General features: G+C 37.4%; 1 non-coding gene across 1 annotated transcript; it reads left to right on the forward strand.

Moving 5' to 3' along the window:
* The first annotated feature begins 4,433 nt into the window (after positions 1 to 4,433).
* On the forward strand, positions 4,434 to 4,540 carry LOC127090062 (small nucleolar RNA R71). The gene has a single exon (XR_007791596.1). It is a non-coding gene; the product is annotated as a small nucleolar RNA R71 (small nucleolar RNA).
* Positions 4,541 to 26,977: the final 22,437 nt, after the last annotated feature.

Genomic DNA, 26,977 nt, shown 5'->3' on the forward strand with positions numbered 1-26,977 from the left:
TAAGGGTTTTTACAACCCAATAGGCTTTATGCTATATTTATACCGGCAAGTGGCATGATTTTCCATAAACAAGTTTAAAGGGTGTGGTCTTTATGGGTGTCTTATAGGCTATCCTATAGGCCCATAAAGCCTCTTGTAGTTTTAATGAACAATCTTTTCTAGATATAGTAACCATCTTTTCTAATATTTGTTTAATTTCCCTATTGGAAACTTCAACTTGGCCATTTGTTTGTGGATAATAGGGGGTTGCTATTCGTTATTTGACTTCATACTTAATTAAAAGTTTTTCAAATATTTTCAAGATGAAGTGAGATCCACCATTGCAGGTGACGAGTCTCGGGACACCAAATCTAGGAAAGATAATATTCTTGAACATTTGGATCACGACTTGTGCATCGTTTGTAGGGAAGAGATAGCTTTGATCCATTTTGACATGTAATTTACTGCGACAAGTATGAATTTATTTCCTAAGGATGATGAAAAAGGCCCCATGAAATAAATTCCCCACACGTCAAAGACTTCCACTTCCAGGATGTTTTCAGAGGCATCCCGCTGCGTCATGAGATGTTTCTAGTATGCTTGCACCAGTCACATTTTGCGACTGCGACATGAACGTCTTTCCATAAGTTAGGCCAATAAAGTCTGGATTGAAGAAGTTTCGCAACTGTTTTTTACATGCTAGCATGCCCTCCATATGGGGCATCGTGGTAGTGGGTAATTATGTTATCAACCTCTTCTTCAGGGACGCAAAAACGGAAAATATTATATGCACCTCCTTTGAAAAGAAGGGGTTTATCCCAATAATACTATTTAAGGTCGTTGAAAAAATTATTTTTATGTTGGTAAGTTAATTCGGGGGTAGTACTCCTACCGCTAGGTAGTTAACAAAGTTATCATACCATGGGGTTGTGGATTGTGCTAATGCAAATTCCACTTCTTCTTTATTTTCATTGTCGGAACTATCCCCTTCAAAGGAAGTGTTAAGTTGGGAGCAACTGGTGTGTCGTTTTCTAAATGAGCTATAAGTCTTTCATAAGGTAAATCATCATGAATTTGCACTTGTTCGGACTTAACATTGTCTAATCTGGAAAGGTGGTCTACTATCATGTTTTATGTTCCCTTTTTGTCCTTTATTTCTAAGTCGAACTCTTGTAGCAATAAATTCCACCTAAGGAGTCTTGGTATAACTTCTTTCTTACTTAATAAATACTTAATACATGTATGGCCCATATAGATGATTATTTTAGCTCCTACTAAGTAGGAACAAAATGTATTGATCACGAACCCACAACTAAAAGCTCCTTTTCAGTGGTGGCATAATTCATTTGACTTGCATCTAAAGTTCTACTAGTAGTATATGACATGTAACTTATTTTCCTTCATTTGGCCTAGGACAACTCCTACTGCATAATCACTTGCATCGGACATGATTTCAAACGGTTGACTCTAATCTGGAGGTTACATAATAGGCGTGAAAATCAAAGCTTATTTTAGTAGTTGAAAGGCTTCCAAACACTTTTTGTCAAAGATGAATTCGGTGTCTTTCATTAAAAGGTCGGGCAGTGCTTTTGTGATTTTAGAGAAATCTTTAATGAAACGTCGGTAGAAACCGGTGTGTTCTAAGAAACTTCGTATTTCTCTAACAGTATTGGGCGGTTGAAGGTTCTCAATTGTTTCAATTTTATCCTTATCCACTTCTATCCCTCTATCGGACACTATATGTCCAAGGATTATTCCTTCTTTAATCATAAAATGACTTTTTTCCAAATTGAGCACTAGGTTTACCTTTAGCATCTTTCTAAGACCATATTTAAATTAATGATACAACTTTCAAAACTCTACCCGTACACTGAGAATCATCTATGAAGACTTCCATGATGTAATCTAGAAAGTATGAAAATATCTCCATCATGCATCTCTGGAAAGTAGCGGGAGCATTGCATAATTCTAATGGAATTCGTCAGTATGCGAACGTACTATACGGACAAGTGAGAGTGGTATTCTCTTGGTCGTCAGGATGGTTTGGAATTTGAAACAATCCTGATTATCCGTCTAAGTAACAGAAATGGGAATTCCTAGCTAAATGCTCAAGCATTTGGTCAATGAAGGGCAAGGGGAAATGGTCTTTACGGGTGGGTTTGTTTAATTTTCTATAGTCTATACATATTCTCTACCCTATTTTTACACATTTGGATAAAGCTTCGCCTTTCTCATTTTTTACTACTGTAACACCTCCTTTTTTAGGTACGACGTGCATTAGGCTAACCCATTGACTATCGGTTATCAGGTATATGATTCCAACTTCTATACTTCCTTCCTGACTATATCACTCATGATAGGGTTAATCCTCCTCTGATGTTCTCTAGAGTTTAGGGAGTCCTCTTCTAACATAATCAGTGCTTACAAATAGAGGTATTAATTCCTTTTAAGTCAGAGATGCTATATCCCTAGGCTGCAAGACATTTCCTTAAGACAACCAATAGTCGTTCAGTCTCATCTAGGCCAAGTTTTGCGTTGACTATCACTGGGCGATCAAGTTCGTTATCTAGAAATTTGTACCTTAGGTTTTTAGGCAACACTTTAAATTATATGAATGGTTGTTTTGGGCCAGGTATGTGATCAGGGGTAAGCGCAAGACATTCTCTCAGGTTGTCTTCTACATATGGTTCATGCCACTCATCATCTTCTAATATAGGTGATGCTAGAATTTTTAGGACTTATGTATCTGGAGGTGTTTCTTTCTCGAATTCCTTTACGGACTCGTCAATTATGTCTATAAAATAACAAGTGTCGGTTATAGCAGGTGCTTTCATAAAATTGGAAAGAATGAACTCAATTTTCTCTTCTTCTACTTCAAAAGTTAGCTTCCCTCTCTTTACATCTATTATTTCCCTTATGATAGCTAAAAATGGTCTTCCTAATAGAATCGGGATACTCGAATCTTCTTTAATGTCTATTACTACAAAATTCGTAGGAATGTACAGTTGACCAATTCTTACAGGGATGTTCTCTGGAATGCCTACATGATATTTGACTGAGCGATCGGCTAATTATAATGACATTCTAGTACGTTTAAGGTTTCCAAGGTTTAGTCTTTCACTAATCGATAAGGGCATTAGAATAACATTGGCTTCTAAATCACAAAGTGCCTTATCTATGACAAACTTTTCTATTACGCGGGGGATTGAGAAACTCCCGAGGTCTTTAAGTTTTGGTGGCATCTTATTTTGTATTATGGCAATGTACTCTTCAATAAGTTCTATTGTACTATCATCATCTAACTTCCTCTTATTGGATAAAATTTCCTTAAGGAATTTTGCATAAGGGGCATTTGGGTTATGGCTTCTAAAAAGGGTATAGTTATATTGAGTTGTTTTAACAGCTTAACAAATTTCTTGAATTTACCTTAGGTTTTGACTTTGTAACGGGTGGTTGATATGGAGGTGGTGGAACATAGGTTTTATCTTGGACCTCTTTCTCTTTAGTTTCTTATTTATTTGTCTTTTTGGATCTCCTAATTGTCAATTACTCTTTCTTGTTCCTTGTTCATCTCATCATTTTTCCTAACCATCATCGTGTTTTTATCTCTTGAATCAATTAGGTCGTCCAATTTTGTTCCACTTTGCAGTGTGATTACTTTGGCGTTCCCATTTTGGTTTAGTTGTGGTTGGCTGGGAAATACTCCAGCGGGGGCAGTAGTAGCTGCTTATTGCTATGCCACTTGGTAGATTTGTGTCTCTAGAATTTTGTTATGTGTGGCTAAAGTGTCTACCTTATTTTCCAACTGTTTCACCAACTCATTAGTATGAATGTTTTTATTCATAAATTCCTTATTTTGTTGAGTCTGAGATGCGACTAAGTTTTCCATCATTATTTTGAGATTCGAATTTTTGGGTGCTTGAGGAGCAGCAGGTGCTTCCTTTTGAAAACCAGGCGGGGCTGGATTGGGAGCAAATAATGTGTTGTTATTCTTGTAAGAGAAATTAGTGTGATTCATCCAACTTGGGTTGTAAGTATTTGAGCATGGGTTTCCTTGGGCATAGGTTACTTGGTCGGATGGGATTCTAGCCAATAATTGACATTCAGAGGTGATATGTCTAGGAACTCCACATATCTCGCAGTTTGGAGTTATCGTAGCTACGGTAGCTATAGGAGTTATGGTTAAGCTTTCGATCTTTTGAGAAAGGGCATCTACTTTGGAACTGACATGGTCTATGCCATTAACTTCATACATGCATCCCTTTATTTGGGACTTCTTCACAGGAGTTTGCTCATTTCCCCATTGGTAATGATTTTGTGTCATGTTCTCAATGAGCTAATAAGCTTCTTGGAAGGGTTTATCCATTAATGTGCCTCTAGCTGCAGCGTCTATGGTTAGTCTTGTGTTGTACAAGAAAACATTGTAGAAAGTATCCATTATTAACCATTATTCCAGGCCATGATATGGACAAAGTCTCATCATATCCTTGTATCTTTCACATGCTTCAAAGAGTGATTCTCCATCCTTTTGTCTAAATCCATTAATTTGGCTTCTTAGCATAGCAGTCTTGCTAGGTGGGAAATATTAGGCTAAGAAGGCTTTATGAAATTCATTCCATGTTGTGATGGAGTTTGAGGATAGAGATTGTAGTCAAGCTCTAGCTCTATCTCTTAAAGAAAATGGGAAAAGGCGGAGACTTATTTGAAGGTGTGAAACACACAATAAATGGGGGTTTGAATTTGGTTTTACAAGACAATAGCTTTTTACCAACTCAAGAACACCAATTAAAAGATACTAACAAAGAGATAAAAACACAAGTACTTTTATCCTGGTTCGCTTGAAACTCAAAGCTACTCCAGTCCACCCACCAAGGTGATTTTTCCTTATACACAAGGACTTAATCCACTATAATCAACAGACTACAATAATCACAAAAATAACCTTCTTTGTCTTCTCAAGGATCCAGCTATACCCTAGTCTCCTTAAGGACACACAAAGAATAACTTTCTTTGGCTTCTCAAGGATCCACCTATACCCTAGTCTCCTTAAGGAATCAACAAACAGTTTGAATAATATTTTGTATGTTACAACTTGCTTTTATACAAGCAAATTTTACAAAAATGATAAACAATTACTTAAAGAAAAAATGGTGCATAAAGCATGATAGCTTTTTCATGTTTAGCAGCGCTTCAACATTCTTGTGTGTCTCGTTGTTTTTATTCAAGTATCCAAGTCCTACTTATATAGCATAAGAAGAAGATCGTTAGAGGGTAAAATGGGGAAAGCTCATAGAGCAACTACCCACTGTTGGATGGTGAAAGGAGTGATATTGCATACAGTAACAGGTGTGATATATATTATTGTCCTTACCCATGATATCAGGGAGTGAAAAGGATATTTGATTTGTACTATTTGATCACATGCACATTTGATCTTATCTTCAAGTTCATTAGCTTCTGATGAAATTTGATGAAGCATGAAATGAAGAAACATAAAGTTGGATTCAGAAACTTCTGAATCTTTGGTCAGAACCTTGACATCGTCACTAGTCTGGATTGAGATCTCCAGTATCTTCAGAGTCTTTAGAATCTATAGCTGGAACATTGATAACCTCAACGTCTAGCTTGAGATCTTCCGGATCTTCATCTAAGTAACACAATTTCATAAGCTTATCATTCTTCAGAAGCTTGGTGATCAGAGTCACGTCCAAAAGCGCAAACTAAGAGAATGTTGCAGCAACAACATAGCGTCTCCTCAGAAGCTTCTCAAGAGTGAATAAACACATAAGCAGAAAGAACATTGCAGTAGCAACATTAAACATCTTTCATAACTTCTTATGACTGGCACAGAAGAGGAATTGGAACACATCGTTCAGAAACTTATGACGTTACACGTCATATACTCAAAAATTGAAACCGGCTCTTAAAGTTACACAATAACAAACCATTAGGGTACTAAAATTGTTCTCACACTACAACATTGTTATCATCAGAACTCAAGGTATAGATGCAAAACCAAATCTTGTTATAACAATCTCCCCCTTTTTGATGATGACAAAACATGTATTTTGATGAACAGAATTATACAGGGTAATCACTGAATAGTACATCTTACATAAGCACAAAGCTCCCCTTAAGATGTATAATCCTAAAAAGATAAAATAAGAATGAAAGAGCATTTTCCGAATTAACCTTTTTGAAGTACCAGAATGATCTTCAATTAGAATCTGGTTTGTCTTTAGAAGTTACTCGATGTTGTCCAGAGCATTGGTTTGTTAACATCAACATTTTGATGAACTTCACTTTAGAAACTTAGTTAAATTCTTTTGAAGAAACTTCAGAGTCTGGTTATCTCCAGAAACTTGAATTCTGGTTCTCTTTGAAATTCTCTTTCAAATCTAGATTGCCTTTGAAGAGCAAAAACTCTTTGAGAAGAACTTTTAGAACCTAGTTAAGAATTCTTCTTAAGATCTTGATTGCCAGGTCTGATTACTATGAAAGTTACACTTCCTCATAGTTTGATGCCGAATTTTCCAATTCTTCAGAACTTGATGCCAAGTATCCAATGTTCCAAGTTTAGAACATGGTTATTAATTCCTTGAAGACTCGTATGCTTGGATTTGATTCTCAAACATCAGCATGAAAGTTTTTCAGACTCATATAGTAGACCATTTCTTACATTTTGATCTTTGAAACTTCAAAGTAACTTCTGATGTTTGAACTTAACCATTCTAATCTTTGAACTTAACCCTGCAAAATAGTTAACAAACTATTCTTTGAAGTAGTAGTTAGTAGAAAAAATTAAGCAATGTTTGGGTTCTTATTCAGAAATATAGGTATGTTAAAATTAATTATGATTCTTCCCCTTAGATATGTTTCTCCCCATTTATCATCAACCAAAAAGACATAGACAAATAAAACAAAGATTAGAAAGAAACAAACAAAATTTTCATTAATCATGCCAAAAGGCAAAAAGATACAATCAGAAAGAAAAAAAAACACTTAAAGCAAAAAAAAATGAAAAGTGTTAAGGGTTCTGAGGAGGAGGTAGTGAAAGTCTAGATAATATCAGCTGAAACATCATTTCATGTTTGTCCATACATTTTTTAACCAGAGCATTATCAACTTTTATCTCATCAATGGTCTTCTGAAGCACATCAGGAATTTCTCCAGAAGAAATTCCATCATATTGTTGATGAAGAGAAACTTCTATTTGTTGGTCTTCAGACTGTTGGATCTGAGAAGCAACTATCTAAGCAACAACTTCTTCCATAACACATTCAAGATGCCCAGAATCTACCTCTGTTTCCTGAACAACTTTCTAAATCACTTCATGAATAACTTCCTTAATCTCCGGAGCAAGAAGACATAGTGGAGCATTTCTTAACTTCCAGAGTTCCATTAAGGGAACAAACTAAGAACATAAATTTCTTTCAGATAATGAAGGTGAGAAAAACAAGAAAGGGGGGGTTTGAATTGTTTGAAAAATAAGCGCTTTTGCAAAATGAAATCACACAATGATTTTATACTGGTTCGCTTATAACACAAAGCTACTCCAGTCCACCCGGCCAAGGTGATTTCGCCTTCAACAAGGACTTAATCCACTAATCTTGAAAGATTACAAACAACCCCTAAGAGAAAAGAAAATCTCTTAGTCCTCTCAAGTCTACAGACTACAAAGAGTCACTTGAGGAAATCAAATAAAAATAGATACAAGATGTGTAATCTAGAGTGCTTCTAAGAAAGCAAATATTACAAACTTAAGAACAAATTTTTCACTTGATAAGCAAAAGCTTAGTGAAAATCTTTGAAGAACAAAGATGTTTTTCTTGAGCGTGATATGATTTCAGTATAGTTTTGGCTAGTGATTTCTTCGTATATACTGAATGAGATTTCTTCTCTATTTATAGGAGTTGAAGTAGAGTTGAAATAGCGTTGAATCTGTTGGATATTGAGATGTAGTTACGCCATTCCATTTATAGCTTCTGCAGTAGACTTTTTCTTTTGGAAGTGACTACTTACCACAATTAGTATCTTCTCTCTTGGAAGTGGAGATTAACGTCTCTTTTCTGATTGAGGAAATCCATTTACAGAACTTTAACTTGGCTTAAACGTTACTTCATCATGATTAACAATTCTGATTAGAGTCTTTGTGTATCTGGAGAAACTGGCTTCTGATGTTATCTCTTGAAAGTTCAGATGGCGCTGATAACTTCAGAATTTACAGAAGGCATTTGTTCAGAGTCAGAGCTTCTAGACTTTACTTCATGTTCAGATGCTTCTGATACTTTGCAATTTTGTCCAGAGTCAGAGCTTCTTGAATGAGATTCCTCTTTAGATGCTTCTGATACTTGAGATTTTGCATCTGATCTTGTTTTGCATCTGATGACATCATCAGATTTGTTTCTTCTTTCTTTAGAACCCTGCACACTTAGAAACTTTTCGTTAGGGTACCACTTTTGGTTTCATCCTTTGTTATCATCAAAATCATGGAATCTATTGTAGAACTATTTTTGTTCTTACAATCTCCCCCTTTTTGATGATGACAAAACAAATAAAATTATCAGATGAAACATGAGAAATATTAGATCAGATAGACAAAAGCTCCCCCTGAGTTAGTACTAGGGAGTTCAGAAGTTCTTACCAGAGCTTTCCAAGCAATAAGATTTCTGAAAACTTTCTGCAATTTCTTAATTTAATGTTAGAATTATTTAATCAGAGCTATTATTTACTCAGAGCTATTTATATCAGAACTAATTCTATAATTGTTGCAGAATGCTTAAGGTTTTAGACATAGTTTTCATCAGAGCTATTTAATAATTTCTCCCCCTTTTTGGCATAATCAAAAAGGCATAAAACATAAAAAGAATAATAGAGAGAAAAACACTTCATTAAACAAAAGCACAAAGGCAAGCAGAAGTCAAAACATCAGATTCAACAGAAATATCAGAGCTAAAAAAGAAAAGACAGAAGCAAAAAAACACTAGGCAAACAAAAGAAATCCTAAGTGCCTAAGGGTTTGGAGGAGGAGGAAGTCTCTGTAGTAGCATGGCAAACATATTCTGGAGGTTTTCATTCAGAGCGTCTTGCTTGTCCATCCTTGCCCGGAGCTCACTCTGATCTTGCTTGATCTCTTGCTGATCTTGCTTGATCTCCTTCAGAGTGTTAAGAATCAGAGGGATCGCAGAGGAAGACTCCCCCTGAATCAGAGCCTGCTGAGTTTCAGCTTCAGCAGCAGCTTGGGCTTCTGCATCTGCCTTAGCCTTGGCTTCAGCTTCCTGAATTCTCAGAAGTTCTGCTTCTTTTGCCAGGCGTTCTTCTTCCAATCTCTTAGCTTCTTCTTCAGCTTCCTTAGCCAACCTTTCTTCTTCTAATCTTTTGGCCTCAGCTTCTCTAGCCAGTCTTTCTTCCTCTAACCTTCTGGCCTCAGCTTCTCTAGCCAATCTCTCTTGGAGTCTTTCCTCAGAGTCTCTGATGTAGCCATTTCTGACTTGTTCAGAGATACTCTTCAGCCTATAAGACTCAGAGGTCATCCAACTAATAACTCTGTTCCAGTGTGTCCTAACAGATTTAGGATCATCACTGACTTCAGAATTTTTAGCCAGAGACTTGATCTTCTGGACTGAGGATTCTGCAACCTGTAAAATGGCCTCCTCAAGGGTAGGTGTGATAATTTTAGGTTCAGGTTCAGGTGAATGAGGTGGAGAGGTTTGAGGGCTGAGATTTAGAGGTTGAGGTTCAGTTTCTGGTTCTGGCTGGGGTTCAGAGTCTGCTTCTGGTTGAAGTTCAGAATCTTGGTCTGGTTGAAGACTGGGGGATGAAGCATAGAGTGGGTTTACATCTAATGGGTCAGAGTCTGGGCTAGGTACAGCGGGAATTAATGGTGGAGTGATATAAGGTTCAGATGGGCGAATTACAGATGGTTGAGTTTCAGAGGGTGTGGTGGTTGTTTGTGGTGGAATAGAAGTTCGGAGGGGAGAGGTTACTTCAGTTTGTGTTTGAGTTTGTGGGGCGAAATTTTTAGCATAAATTTCAGCTATTGTTGGGGAGTTTGGGTCAGAGTGTTCTTGATCAGAGGACTCATGATCAGAGAACTCTTGGTCAGAAGAAGGGGAAAGGTAAGGAGGTGATTCATAATCAGAGGATGATGAAGAGCTGTGGTGATATAGTTGATTAGGGTCAGAGGTTGTTGTAAAAGTACGGGCAATTTTTAGAACAGGTGGAGGTTGATTGGTTCTGATGGTAGAAGGTGGTATTTCAGCGGTGGTATATATTGGTTGAGAGGAGAGAGGGTTAGAGGAAGCCATTACAGATTCAGTAGAGACAGGAGGAATGGACTTACCAGAGGAGACATTCAGAGGTGCTGAAGCTTTGGTGCCAGAGGTTTCTCCAATTCTGGCTTTCTTTGCCTTCCTTGCTTCCTCAGCTATCTTCTTCTCTGAAAGGCCTCTTTTGTATCTGACCAGATCTTCTACAGAGTCCAGACAGTCTTCTAGGCGAAAATCAGAAATGTCAATGCCTTCATCCAGACGATCCTGAAGGTAGATGGCAATGGCATCTCTGGGTTCATTTTTGAAGAACCTTTCAAGGCCATGAGGCATCTTCCTCTGATCCTTCAGAGCTTCCCAGGTCACATTCATAGTGGGCTTGACTCTGATGTCCTTGATGATTCCCATACTCCTCAGATTTCTGGCATTCAGAGGCTTTCCAACGTCAATTGCCAGATCATCCATGCATCTGGTCTTCTCCAGAGCATCTACCAGCCCATGCTCAATGAAGATGTCAGAGAGCAATCTTCCCAGAGGAATGTAGGATCTGGGCTTCATATTGTTCCTTGTTTCTCTGACTGAATCCCTCAGATATCTGAAGAGAAGAACAGGGAGGTTGATTGGAATACCCTTCTGAATACAGTAGAGGATGCACTTCTGATCAGCATTTATATAATCTGAAGAGTTGGAGGCTGGACGATGATGGATTGTTCCCAGAATAATCTTCAACCAAACTCGGAGGTTCTGATGAAGCTCCTTGTTCTTAGATGGGTTTCCTTCAACGTTTGCTTTGAAGATAGTAGGGTTAATGACTTCTGTGATGCGCTTGGACCTTGGAGGAATGTTGTAAATCCTTTTACCTCCAGCTTTCTCCATATTCAGCAAAGAAGCAATAGACGCTTCTGTGATAATGATCTTCACACCCAGAACAAAAGAAACGATGAACTCATCATCAGCATCTGCACATCTCCAGAATTCTTTCACCAGAAGAGGATAGATTGGACCATACAATCTGTTGAAGTAGGTTTCCCAACCTTGCTTGCGAAGATCTTCAGTTAAATCAACGCCATTTCTTTTCAAATTTTCAAAATCCACCAGCGATTCACATAGTACATCCAAGCCTTCAAAGGGAGTTGAAAGATGAATGTGTTGTTCACGTTCCAAAATGTGAGGTTCTTTGTAAACTGGGGTTGTGGTAACATCTACAACCATGGGTGTTTGAGTGTTTGAGGTTTGGGGGTTAGAAGCAGCTTCCATTTGTTGGGAGAAGTTAAAAACAGCTTGTTCTTGAGGATTCATGACGAAGATTGAAGAAGAAAATGAAGAACTGAGAAGGTTGCAGAGAAAACTTCGAGAGAGGGTTTAGGGTTTAAGAGTGAGTGAGAGTGATAAGTGTGTGAAATGTGAGAAAAGTGTTTATATACTAAGGGTAAAAACACATGCAAAACGACACACATACCAGCGTTAGCACAAAAACCAAAATAGCACGTTTGGGGGAAAAATGATTACAGCTCATTAATGAATGTCTAATCCCAACAGTAAGCACACTGCTCAAGGAGATTTCAAGCGTTCTGACCTTTGATTTCTTTTGACAGCTGTCTAGAAGTTCTAGGGTTAGACGCATGTTCCCCACGTGTTGATGTTTCTGATCTTCAGGAATACCAAAGGATTTCTGAAGATTTCTAACTCAGATATCTTCTTAACTTGGTAGAAGTATCAGAGTCAGAGGCAGAAGTATATTTGTTTTTATCAGAGTCTCATTTTACATGTTCAGAGCCAAATTTTACTCAGGACAATTTTTAATGTTCAGATTTTCTAAGATGAAACGAAATCTATCTTCAGCTAGAGGCTTAGTAAAGATATCTGCCCATTGATGTTCTGTATCAATGAACTTCAGCGTTACTATCCCTTTCTGAACATAGTCTCTAATAAAATGATGTTTTATTTCTATGTGTTTGGCTCTGGAATGTAGAATGGGATTCTTACTTAAACAAATAGCAGCAGTATTATCACAAAGGATAGGAATGTTACTCTCAAAGATTTGTAGATCTTCTAGCTGATGTTTCATCCAGAGCATCTGAGTTGTGCACAGTGATGCTGAGATATATTCTGCTTCTGCAGTTGATAGAGCAATTGTTGACTGTCTTTTGCTAGTCCAGGAGATTAAGTTGTTTCCCAGAAGCTGGCAATTTCCAGATGTGCTTTTACGTTCTATTCTATCTCCTGCATAATCTGCATCACAATAACCAGAAAGCCTATACTCTGATGTTTTCTCATACATCAGGCCCAGGTTAGGAGTTCCTTTCAGATACTTAAGAATTCTCTTAACAGCTGTTAAATGAGATTCTCTAGGATCTGATTGGAATCTGGCACAAAGACAAACGCTAAAGAGAATATCAGGACGAGTAGCAGTCAGATAGAGAAGAGAGCCTATCATACCTCGATAGAGCTTCTGACAAACCTTGTTGCTTACCTCTTCCTTTTCTAGAATGCAAGTTGGGTGCATAGGAGTCTTTGCAGAGTTGCATTCAGTCATGTCAAACTTCTTCAGAACATCTTTAATGTACTTGCTTTGATGAATGTACGTGACTTCTGGAGTTTGATTGATTTGAATTCCCAGAAAGAACTTTAGTTCTTGCATTAGACTCATTTCAAATTCTGCCTGCATTAACTTAGAAAATTCTTGGCAAACAGAGATATTAGCAGAACCAAAAATAATGTCATCAACATAAATTTGGCATATCATGAGATCATTTTCATGATTTTTACAGAAGAGTGTAGAATCAACTTTCCCTCTGATAAAATTTTGTTCCAGAAGAAAATTACTTAAGCGTTCATACCAAGCTCTGGGAGCTTGTTTAAGTCCATATAAGGATTTCTTAAGTTTGAAAACATGTTCTGGAAAATTTGAGTTTTCAAAACCAGGAGGTTGATTTACATACACTTCTTCTGAAATATAACCATTTAGAAATGCACTCTTGACATCCATTTGGTATAATTTTATAGAGTGATTAATAGCAAATGATACAAGAAGACGAATAGACTCTAACCTTGCGACTGGAGCAAAGGTTTCATTATAATCAATACCTTCTTGTTGACTATAACCTTGAGCTACCAGTCGTGCTTTGTTTCTGACAACTTCTCCTTTCTCGTTCAGTTTGTTTCTGAAAACCCATCTGGTTCCAATGACATGAGTGCCTCTGGGTTTAGGAACGAGATCCCAGACATCATTCTTGGAGAATTGATCTAACTCTTCTTGCATAGCTGCCACCCAATCATTATCTTGAAGAGCTTCATCACAGGACGTAGGCTCAATCAGAGACACTAGTCCCAGAGGAATATCTTCAGACGTTCTGAAGGTAGATCTGGTTCTAACAGGTTCATCTTTGTTTCCCAGAATCAAATCTTCAGATACGTTGCTACGACTCTTGACTTTCCTTGGAATTTCTGGAGATTTAATTTCTTCAGAGTCTGGAGTGACAGTTGCTTCTGGAGTTTTCTCAGATTCTACCAGAGTGATCTCTAAATCTGCAAACTTTTCAACTAGCTTTGACTTTTCAGGGTCAAGCTTATCATCAAATCTAACATGAATTGATTCCTCCACAATTTTGGTTTCTGTGTTGTATACTCTGTAGCCTTTAGAGCGTTCTGAGTATCCTAACATAATACCTTTCTGTGCTTTGGAATCAAACTTGTTCAGATGTTCTTTAGTATTTAATATAAAACAAATGCATCCAAAAGGATGAAAATATGAAATGTTGGGTTTTCTTCCCTTACACAGTTCATAGGGAGTCTTATCCAGAATAGGTCTAATAGAAATTCTATTCTGAATGTAACACGCTGTATTTACAGCTTCTGCCCAAAAGTGCTTTGCTACATTTGTTTCATTGATCATGGTTCTGGCCATTTCTTGGAGTGTCCTATTCTTCCTCTCTACAACTCCATTTTGTTGTGGAGTTCTAGGGCAGGAGAAATCATGGGATATTCCATTAGAATCAAATAGTTCTTCGAAATCTTTATTTTCAAATTCTCCACCATGATCACTTCTGACTCTAACAATTTTAGAGTCAAATTCTTTTTGCACTTTAGAACAGAAACTGGTGAATACAGAGTGAGACTCACTCTTGTGCTTTAGGAATTTTACCCATGTCCAGCGGCTGTAATCATCAACGATTACAAGTCCATACTTCTTTCCATTGACTGATGCTGTTTTCACAGGACCAAATAAGTCAATGTGAAGAAGCTCCAGAGGCTTGGAGGTAGAAACAACATTTTTCTTTTTAAAAGATGTTTTTGAAAACTTTCCTTTCTGACACGCTTCACACAGAGCATCTGAAGAAAACTTCAGTTTAGGTAAGCCTCTGACTAACTCAAGTTTAGTTAGCTGAGAAAGTTTTCTCATGCTAATGTGGCCTAAGCGTCTATGCCATACCCATTGCTCTTCGTGAACTGACATTAAACATTTAACATTTTGATCTTTTAAATCAGAAAGATTTATTTTATAAATGTTGTTTTTCCTCTTGCCTGTGAAAAGGACAGAGCCATCGTTCTGATTAATGGCTTTACACGTTTTTTGATTAAAGATTACATCATAACCGTTATCACTTAATTGACTTATGGATAACAAGTTATGCATTAATCCTTCTACATAAAGAACATCAGATATAGAGGGAAGAGTACCATTACCAATAGTTCCGGAGCCTCTGATCCTTCCTTTTTGATCTCCTCCGAAGCCTACGAAGCCAGCGTCTTTAAGTTCCAGGCTTTGGAACATAGACTTTCTTCCCGTCATATGTCGCGAGCATCCAGAGTCCAGGTACCATGACTGGTGTCTGAACTTTGCTGCATAGGATATCTGCAACATAGATAATCTTATCTTTCGGTACCCAGAATCTCTTGGGTCCTTTTAGATTAGTTTTCCCAGAGTTTCTTACAACTTTGGGTCTTCTAGCATTCTTAAATTTTTGTTCTTGTGTGTGTGTGTAATGATATGAAAAAGGAGATTTAAGCTGGTTACTGGTAGAAGTTTTATCAGAATCAGAATCATACCCAATTCCCCTTTTATTATTCTGACCTACTCCATAAATCATGGATGCCATAATACTCCTATTTATCCCATTCTTCAGAAATTGTTGAAAGGCTTCTTCATATTTATAAATAATTTCATTTGAAGTTTGTGGTGCTTGAGACAACACTTCTTCTAATTTTAAGCTTTTTGTTTTAGCTCCATCTCTTTCTAACGTTAAAGATTTGATTGTATCTTCATGTGCTAGAATTGTTGTCTCAAGTTCACTACATTCTTCAGATTTTGCTTTAAGAAGGCCTTTAATGCTTTTAACTTTTTGTTTTAATTTCTGAAGAGAGGTAAGAGTTTCTGATAAACATGATTCTAAGTCAAATCTAGAAAGTTCAGAAAATACCTCTTCAGATTCTTCATCTGAGCTGCTGGATGTGGTAGCCATGAATGCTACGTTGGCTTGTTCATCAGAGTCAGATTCTGATGATCCTGATTCACTATCGTCCCAGGTGGCCATTAATCCCTTCTTTGTTCTGAAGGCATTTTTCTTGAAGCTTTCTTTCTTAGAGTTATCTTTCTTCAGCTTGGGGCATTCATTTCTATAATGACCTGTTTCTTTACATTCAAAACAAGTAATATCTTTATTAGGTTTACCTTTTGAAGTTGACTCTGATCTATCCCCTCTGGGTCTTGATCTTCTGAAGTTGTTGTTGTTCCTTCTTTTCCAGAGTTGCTTAACTCTTCTGGTTAGTAGGGACAGCTCTTCTTCATCATCAGAGTCTTCAGGCTCAGAGTCATCAGTGTCTGCAGTTTCTGCTTGAAGAGCCTTGGTTCTGTCTGACTTCCGTCTTTCAGGTCTGGACTTCAGCGCCACTGACTTGTTCCTTTTCTGAGGCTCATCCTCCTCTAGTTCTATCTCATGGCTTCTGAGAGAACTAACAAGTTCTTCAAGGCTGATATTGTTCAGATCCTTTGATAGCTTCAGAGCAGTAACCATTGGTCTCCATTTCTTTGGCAGACTTCTGACTATCTTCTTAACATGATCTGCAGTCGTGTATCCTTTGTCTAGCACTTTAAGACCTGCAATAAGAGTTTGGAATCTGGAAAACATAGCTTCTATAGCTTCGTCATCTTCCATCTTGAAGGCTTCATATTTCTGGATCAACGCCAGAGCCTTCGTCTCCTTGACTTGGGAGTTTCCTTCATGGGTCATCTTCAGAGAGTCAAGTATATCTTTAGCAGTCTCTCTGTTGGTGATCTTTTCGTATTCGTTGTATGATATAGCATTAAGAAGTATTGTTCTGGCCTTGTGATGATTTTTGAACTCACGTTTCTGATCTTCTGACATTTTGCTTCTGGGAACTTCAGCTCCATTTAAGGTTGGAGGTTTGTATCCATCTGTGACAATGTCCCAGAGGTCAGCATCATAACCCAGAAAGAAACTTTCGATTCTATCTTTCCAGTAATCAAACTTTTCTCCATCAAAAACAGGAGGCTTGGCATTGTAAGAATCTTTCTCATTTGAGTGGGCCATTTGTTTTTCTCGCACTGGATCTCTCTACACGGTTAAGTGTTTGATTTGAAAATCAATAACAGAGCCGGAGCTCTGATACCAATTGAAGGTGAGAAAAACAAGAAAGGGGGGGTTTGAATTGTTTGAAAAATAAGCGCTTTTGCAAAATGAAATCACACAATGATTTTATACTGGTTCGCTTATAACACAAAGCTACTCCAGTCCACCCGGCCAAGGTGATTTCGCCTTCAACAAGGACTTAATCCACTAATCTTGAAAGATTACAAACAACCCCTAAGAGAAAAGAAAATCTCTTAGTCCTCTCAAGTCTACAGACTACAAAGAGTCACTTGAGGAAATCAAATAAAAATAGATACAAGATGTGTAATCTAGAGTGCTTCTAAGAAAGCAAATATTACAAACTTAAGAACAAATTTTTCACTTGATAAGCAAAAGCTTAGTGAAAATCTTTGAAGAACAAAGATGTTTTTCTTGAGCGTGATATGATTTCAGTATAGTTTTGGCTAGTGATTTCTTCGTATATACTGAATGAGATTTCTTCTCTATTTATAGGAGTTGAAGTAGAGTTGAAATAGCGTTGAATCTGTTGGATATTGAGATGTAGTTACGCCATTCCATTTATAGCTTCTGCAGTAGACTTTTTCTTTTGGAAGTGACTACTTACCACAATTAGTATCTTCTCTCTTGGAAGTGGAGATTAACGTCTCTTTTCTGATTGAGGAAATCCATTTACAGAACTTTAACTTGGCTTAAACGTTACTTCATCATGATTAACAATTCTGATTAGAGTCTTTGTGTATCTGGAGAAACTGGCTTCTGATGTTATCTCTTGAAAGTTCAGATGGCGCTGATAACTTCAGAATTTACAGAAGGCATTTGTTCAGAGTCAGAGCTTCTAGACTTTACTTCATGTTCAGATGCTTCTGATACTTTGCAATTTTGTCCAGAGTCAGAGCTTCTTGAATGAGATTCCTCTTTAGATGCTTCTGATACTTGAGATTTTGCATCTGATCTTGTTTTGCATCTGATGACATCATCAGATTTGTTTCTTCTTTCTTTAGAACCCTGCACACTTAGAAACTTTTCGTTAGGGTACCACTTTTGGTTTCATCCTTTGTTATCATCAAAATCATGGAATCTATTGTAGAACTATTTTTGTTCTTACAGATAAGTCATACCCAAAATCCTTTAGCTTGGAGATTTTGGAGTTAATCCACCTTCTGTAGGCTTCCCAAGCAGAATCACTTTCAGCCGGATTAGCTGAAGAACGACTAGTCGTCATAGCTTCATGCAAATGGCTTTTTGATTCTGACTCAAACTTCCTCAAAATCTTACCAATATTGGGACTAGGTTTATGTGGTTTGGGAATTCTTACAGAAATGACTATTCGTGTTTCATCATGATCAAGGCCATAAAGAGTTGGAAGTGTAGGAAAAATGATCACAGGTGTTTCTGAATCAGATACTTCTAGTTCAAGTTCATAATTGAACATGCCTTCAGGAGTACCTTCACACATATGGTTTCCAGAATCTCTCAAGGGAGATGTTCTGGGGGTTGTTATCTTTGGATTTTCTATGTGGAAAGAAAAGACAGATGGAGGTGGAATGGGTGAAGAAAGTAACTATGAAGGCCAGTTTTCCGATGTTCAGATCGAAGAAGTTTCTGACATTCAGGTCGATGCAACTTGTGGCATTCAGGCCAGTTTTCCGATATTCAGACCGAAGTGGCATTCAGGCCAATTTTCCGGTGTTCAGATCGAAGAAGTTTCCGACGTTCAGGTCGACGCAACTTGTGGCATTCAGGCCAGTTTCCCGGTATTCAGACCGAAGCGGCGCTCAGGCCAGTTTCCCGGTGTGCAGACCGATGTTTGATAATCTAGTATCTTCCGATGCTCAGATCGAAGTCATTTCCAGTATTCAGATTGATGAGCAACATTCAGGCCGTGGTTATTTCTGTGTTACCATTTATTTTAGTATTCAAGCTAACATTTTTTTCGGTGTTCAAACCGACTCTCACCATACTAGACGGATTCTTTTTTCAAGACCACCTCTTTGCCGATTCTGACAGGCATTTTTACTTCATTTTTCACTTCAGTGCAAATTTTCGGGCTTTTATTGTATTCAATCCCTTGATACCTCGAAAGTGCGAAAGCCGTTCCTATCTTCCTTTCGGGTCTCCAGTTGATTGAATGGGGGCAGCTGTAATACCCCAAAATTTACCCTTCACTTTTTCCTGGAGGCATGGGATTGTTTTACACTTCATTAACATCATACTAGGTCATACTCATTGCATACTGCATTAGTGACTTGGAAATCAGGTTTTGACTGATCACTCCTTAACAGAAGGAGCCCACACAAAGCAAGATTGAGGATTGGGATCCATTTTCTAAATATACAAGTCTCAAGGGTCTCAGGGGGCTCCAGGTATCTTGTTATGGTCCCCAGTTCATATGTGAAGGATTCAGAGCTATCAGAGCGTTCATCTGGATTTAATCAGGAAATTAGGGTTTCATGGCTACCTGCAACAGGAAATGTTTGGTTGGAAGTAGAGGGGCTCATCCATGTCATGTTTGGAGAGGCATCTTGGCCTAGGAAGATTCACAATTATCTCAGAAAGATCCATTGGCAATCAGTTCAATCAGTTCCTGATCAGTTTTGCCCTAAAACTAGGGTTTGATTTAAAATCAGTTTATTTCTGATTCTTTGGGTGAAACTCTTTTCCATGGCCCTCCATATGTCCACAAGGGTCTACATACAAAAAATCAGCTCTTTATTTGAGCCAGAAGTGCTTCAATTGATCACTGGAATCGGGAATGAGACAGTTTGGGAAAAGTCAACTGTGGGGCCAGAAAAGTCAACTCCTGACTTTTTGAGAGTGGAATCTCAAAATTCATGCCTAGGGGAGCCTACATGTGAAATTTGATCAAGTTTGGATCATGGATTCATCATTTAATCAGGAATTGAAAAATTACTTAATTTGGAAATGGTTGACTTTCCATTTAGGGCAAGTTTTTCATGATTGTTGCACTCACTTTAAGCCCATTTTCCATCAAGATAAAAGCTCCATTTGAAACTTTCTCCAAAATGAAAGTTGTTCCTCTTGTTCCAAGCTTTCTAGAGATATAAAGTTTTCTCCATTTGGATTAAAATTGAGAAAGTTATGCTTAGTCAAAGTGAGACATTTTTTTAGGACACTTAGAAAAATTTCTAAGTCTCAAAATCTTCAAAGTTTGTCAAGACTTCTTGGCCAGTTTTCTTGCACTTCAAGGCATCATTTGAAAATGTTTTCTTCACAACAATTGTACCTTGACATGTCCTCTTTCACATCCTTTTGGAATCATCTCATTTGGATCCATGGTTTGTGAGAGATGCATTCACTTAAAGTTGGCATCACGACTTGACTTTCTAGGCAGCATTTAGGCCAAACTGGCCCAATCAGTTTTGCATGGTGCAACCTGAACTTGAGGCTCATTTTTCACCTTCGTCCACTCCTTATTTCCATTCATGCTCAACATAAAAGATGTTATACTCCATGAGGTCTTGCTACTGTTTACATTGTTTCATCATTTGGTGACTTGATCATCAAGTTACATGGCCATAAAGTCACCACCTTGGAATGGATTTCTTGCTTGCCAAGCCATGCTGCAAACCAGCCCACGTTTTGCTACCTCATTTTGGGCCTTGCAGCAATATGTCCATTCATTTAAACTTTGCCAAATAAGAAACAATCTCACATGCCCTCTTAATACACCTCACTTTACATGTTTTGCCCAAAAACCAAAACAATTATTCTGAGCCCATAAGATTATTTGACCTACATATTTAAAAGCCTGAAACCCTAAACCTAAAGAGAGTATTGGAATTTTGTGGCAAGCAAGGCAAGGTCAGATCCCATTCTTCTCATCAAGCTCTCAAGTTGGAGATTCTTGAAGAATCAAGGCAGCCTCATATTCTTCCATTCTCTACACAACCCAAGGGGCAGTGGACCTAACTTCCACTAGGTAACATTTTTTGTCCATTTTCCATAGCCATCCATTGATATACCATGCTTGTTTCATGCTTACTATGCTTATTATCATTACTATTTACCATGCTTGTTTCATGCCGTTACCATGCTCATCATCATCACCATGCTCATCATCATTACCATGCCAATCATATGCCAATGTTCATGTTATGGATTTATGTTGTTATTTTATGTTCATATCCGTGCCACAATTGACATCTTATTATCAATATTTCTCCATGATTAAGCCATCATTTAACCTAAAACAAGTCACCATGTTAATCTACACATTCCATACATGAGATCTGGATTTTATTTCATCTCATTTGGTGCATTATGGTGGTCGTATGCTTGAGTGGAAGTTTGAGAAAATCCACTGCATTTCTGTGGTTGCATGGCATTAGGGCTTGTTACATGAAGAAGACGATGATGTGGCGCTTCATGAGCCCTTGGATCCTTGGCTTATGTTTTAATCGTGGTCGTCCAGCCTTTTTTGTCTTTTAGTCACTTAAGTGACCTTGACCGATTGACATACATGTTACATGAATTTTTTATTTAAAATGTTATTTAATAAGGTATCACGCTGGATTTAAATATTTGCTTGGATTGGGCCTGCGCTTTCCTGCTTTCCACACCCCCACGCTTCATGGCCCATCAGCACCAACCCATTTCCTTTTTTATTTTCTTTTTAATTCTTATTTTTATTTCTGTTTTGATTTTAACTAATAAAAAATATTTTCTTTATTCATAAAAATCCCCAAAAATATTTTCCACATTTCTTAATGTCTTATTTAATTTTATTTAATTTTTATTTTCGTATTTATTTAATGTTAATATTTTATTTTAATTATTAATTCTAAATGGTTCATATTAGCATACATTTTTTTATTGATTTTATTTTCATGACTTAAAATTATTTTTAGCTTTTGATTTTTGGGATGAAGGTTGACCACTGTCCCAAGGTCAATCTGACCTTTTCTTGAATTTTATTTCTCATTTTCAATTTATTCTTGATTTATTTCTAACCTAGTCTTGTTGGTTGACTTTTGGTTTGACCTTTGTTTTATTTCATTTAATTCATGAACCAATTTTCTTTATTTTTGAAATATTTTTGGGGGATGATGATGTCCTTACCCCACCTCATTTAGTTTAATTTTTCATAATTTTCTTGATTAATTTGCTATTTATTTGATATTTTTTAAGTTGACTTAAATTTTCAGTTGACTTCTTTATGATCGATGTTTGACTTAGGGATTGCTTATGGCAATTGAAGAGATCTTTTTATCCTCCCTTATTCATCTCATATGCCATATATTAGAGGCCTTATATCTTGATTTTATTTGATCCTTGCCTTATTTCCTGATTAAATTATTTCAGTGAACCTTGTGTGCATCTTTTTTATCTGTCCGATCCATCTGTCATTTGTTATACTTGTTTCTTCCATCCATGCTTACAATTGCTTGATTGTTTAACATGTTCATACTTCTCATGCATTGTTTAATGCTCCATTATTTGATTCTTTGGTTTGATTGCACACTTGTTTATATATTCTTATTGATTAATAACTGTTGCCTACTTGTATGATGTATGAGGCATATATTCTTATTGTTTGATTGCCATGAACAATCCCCATTCATAACAAATGTACCCCTCTCCCATGAAGTGTATAATGTTTATTCTTTCATTCTTTATTCATCTGTTAATACAAGAATTAAAACGAACATCCGATAATCATTTCAAAACAAGATCAAAACCTCGATCCAACATCGAGTAATCATTTTCAAAACTTAACAGAACCAGCACGTATTCATCCATCCTCTTGTAAGTCGATTGCTTCATGCATCGCCATCTACCTGTAAGTCGATTGCCTCAGGCATCGCCATCTACCCTTATCCGTGGATCCTCTCCTTGCTCCATTTGTCGACTCTTGTTCCGTTTAGGTAGCACCCATTAAGTAGAACCCTTTGTATGATAACATAGGTAGAATTACCTTATTCTTTGCATGCTAACATTAGGTAGATGTTCCCCAATGTAAATCCTAACAGATAGGTCCACATTGCATGACAACTCTAGGGCAGAGCTTCCCCACTTTTAGACCTTCCGTGCGTCTCCGATCTTGTGGCATATCAGTCCGTTCTATTGCAAAGAGGTAACTGCCTAAGACTCGATTTAGCGAGCTACGACACCTACTGCTAGGACGTTGAATACATTGCCCACTTTCCTTTGACACAGATGGTGTCCTCTTTTGTAATTCCAAGTTCATATGGCAATCCTTAATCCCTAATTAGTCGAACTACGACAACTCTGATTCTCATGTTCAGATGAGATAAGTAGGCACGAGACGCGATGTCTTGCCGAGTTTTGACTGACGACTAACAACTAATTCTTCCTTGCTCTCGCCCTCGTTGCGATCGAGACCTTCCCTTTCTCTTGCCCTAGTTGCAATCGAGACCCGTGTAAAGGTAACATTCAAACAGAAAGGGTGAGAATTCAAATCATTTAAGAAGAAGTATAATAAGGCACAATGATTAAATCAACAATTAAAGGAATTCATCACACTTCGTATAACAATGTAAATAATATTCGTCAACATTTATTTCACATGTTTCAAACATCCATCAAAACTCAAGGAGTACAATATTAAAATCCAATACTATATTCCCAAAAATACACATAACTACAATTATCACATAAGCACATATTTTGCCAAGTTATGTATCCAAACATCACCAAACTCAATTACCTTATCTCATACACACATCACAATCACAACAATGCATACACTCGATGATCACATAACTCTAATGTGACTCAATGCAAGACATGTGACTCTATGCATGCGATACCTCAATGTGAACCCAACGTTTCACCGCTTTCCGATTCAATATCTAGAATCCAAGCCACCACGTCTATTTTCAATGAAGGATCAACGTCTGCTACGCCTATTTCCAATTAAGGATCAACGTCTATATGGACCCAACGTTCCACCGCTTTCCGATTCAACATCTAGAATCCAAGCCACTATGTCTATTTCCAATTAAGGATCAACGTCTGCTACGCCTATTTCCAATTAAGGATCAACGTCCATATGGACCCAACGTTCCATCGCTTCCCGATTCAACATCTAGAATCCAATCCACTACGTCTATTTCCAATTAAGGATCAACGTCTGCTACGCCTATTTCCAATTAAGGATCAACGTCTAATACCATGTGAACCCACAGTTTCACCGCTTCCACTATGAAGCCGACCATGCCATGAATGAATGTACAAATACCAATACATATGCAATTAAGATCATCTCTACCATCTTAACATTCCACATATCACCATAATTCAACTCTATGAATTATCCATCAATGGTTCATATACACATTCATAACAATTACACCATTCACATAATATGCAATTAAGATCATCTCTACTACATAAACATTCCACATATAACCATAATTCAACTCTATGAATTATCCACCAATAGTACATATACACATTCATCACAATCCACTATTCACATATATATGCTAATTATCAAATACGCACACATAGATTTCATTCCAAAACGAATACAGCATTTAAAATCTCAATTTTTCATTTTTCAACAGTGGTAGCCGGTTAACGCTCGGTGAGTAACCGGTTACTGTAAAACAGAATTAACAGATTTTTGACCAAGTAACCGGTTAACGCTCGGTGAGTAACCGGTTACTGTAAAACAGAATTAACAGATTTTTAAGCAAGTAACCGGTTAACGCTCGGTGAGTAACCGGTTACTGTAAAACAAAATTCACAGATTTTTAAGCAAGTAACCGGTTAACGCTCGGTGAGTAACCGGTTATTGTAAAACAGAATGCAAAATTTTCTGCGTTTTTCATCGTTGGAGGACTTTCGGACCTCCGATTTCGATTCCGTAAAAAGCTACACGTTCAGAAAATTATGACTCATACAATACTCTAAATATATGACATTAATTTACAATTTTAACCCAATCAAATCACCATAAATTAAGAACACTCATCAAAACCTAACAATTCCAAAACATGCAATTTAAGGATTTCAACCTAACCATGTTCCTACCCATTGATCCGATCATACTAACCCATAATAATAAGGATTCCCCCCTTACCTCTTCAATTTGATGGAAACCCTAGCTTCTCTTTTGTTCTTCTTCTCTTTCTCTATTTTTGTCAAATGATCAAATGAATCTTATTCTCCCTCTCCTCTTACTATTTATATTAGTATTCTATTTGGGTTTAAAACATAATACATCTAATTTAATTAATAAGCCCAATAAGACCTAACATTTAAATGTCTCTATTTAATTCAAATAATTAAACCACTCAATATGCACACCAAGTTAATTAATTCAATTATTTAATTATATCTTCTATCAACTAAATAATTAATTAACACACCAAATCAATTAATATAATCGATTATCATACCACTTAATAACCAATTAATTAATTAACACTCCAAATAAATAAAAAATATAATAATAATAATATAATAATTACTAAAAATTGGGTTGTTACAACTCTCCCCCACTTAAAAGATTTTCGGCCTCGAAAATACCTCAAACGAACAACTCCGGATTCGATTCCTTCATCTTATCCTCGAGTTCCCAAGTAATATTGTCATTGGCGACTCCGCCCCATATCACTTTCACCAAAGCAATCTCCTTACCACGAAGCTTTTTCACTTCTCGATCTTCAATTCGCATAGGTGATGTATCAACTGTCAAGCTATCCCTTACTTGAACATCATCTAATGGAACAACATGTGATGGATCCGCAATGTACCTCCTCAATTGAGACACATGGAACACATCATGAAGATTAGAAAGTGACGGTGGTAATGCAATCTGATATGCCACCTCACCTACCCTCTCAGAAATCTGATAAGGACCAATGAAACGCTGCGTCAACTTACCCGGCTTCAAAGCTCTACCAACACTAGTTATTGGCGTAACTCGAAGAAACGCATGCTCATCTTTCTCAAACTCAAGAACTTTCCTCCTCTTATCATGATAACTCTTTTGACGACTCTGAGAAGCCTTCATCTTCTCTTGGATCATCTTAATCTTATCCATAGTTTCTTGAATCAACTCGGGCCCAACCACAGCACTCTCTCCCGATTCGTACCAACACAAAGGAGTTCTACACCTTCTGCCATAAAGAGCCTCAAAAGGTGCCATTCCAATACTCGAATGGAAACTGTTGTTATACGTAAACTCAATCAAAGGCAAGAAACTATCCCAATTTCCTCCTTGCTCCAGAACACAAGACCTCAAAAGATCTTCAAGTGACTGAATAGTCCTCTCCGTTTGACCATCAGTTTGCGGATGATATGCCGAACTCAAACGCAACTTCGTACCCAAAGCACTTTGCAAACCTTCCCAAAATCTCGAAGTGAACCTCGGATCTCTATCTGAAACAATGCTCGACGGAATACCATGCAAACACACAATCCTTTCGATGTACAACTAAGCAAGTCTTTCCATCGAATAATCCATCCTCATCGGAATAAAATGAGCACATTTCGTCAACCTGTCCACAACGACCCAAATCGCCTCACCATTACTCAATGTTCTCGGCAAACCCGAAACAATATCCATAGCAATACTATCCCACTTCCACTCGGGAATAGATAACGGTTGCATCAAACCAGACGGCTTTTGATGTTCAATCTTTGACTTTTGACAAGTCAAACATGAATACACAAATTCCTTCTTCATACCTTGCCACCAAAATATCTTTCTCAAGTCTTGATACATTTTTGTAGCACCAGGGTGAATACTCAAACCACTCCTATGCCCTTCTTCAAGAATCCTCTTTCTCAAATCCGCAACATCCGGAACACAAACTCGATCACGACACCTCATGATACCATTCTCATCAATCCGAAAGTCACCACCTTTGCCTTGATTAATCAATGTCATAACATCGACTAATTTCAAATCTGACTTCTGACCTTCTCTAATCTCGTCAATAATGCCACACGTAAGCTTCAACATACCAAGCTTAACACACGAAGGCGTCGCTTCACAAACCAAACTCAAATCTCTAAATTGCTCCAACAATTCAAACCCTCGAATCATCAACATAGACATGTGCAATTACTTCCTACTCAATGCATCGGCTACAACATTCGCCTTTCCAGGATGATAATTCAAAC

This window comes from Lathyrus oleraceus, chromosome 5 (genome assembly GCF_024323335.1).
Source record: "Lathyrus oleraceus cultivar Zhongwan6 chromosome 5, CAAS_Psat_ZW6_1.0, whole genome shotgun sequence".
NCBI lineage: Eukaryota > Viridiplantae > Streptophyta > Magnoliopsida > Fabales > Fabaceae > Lathyrus > Lathyrus oleraceus.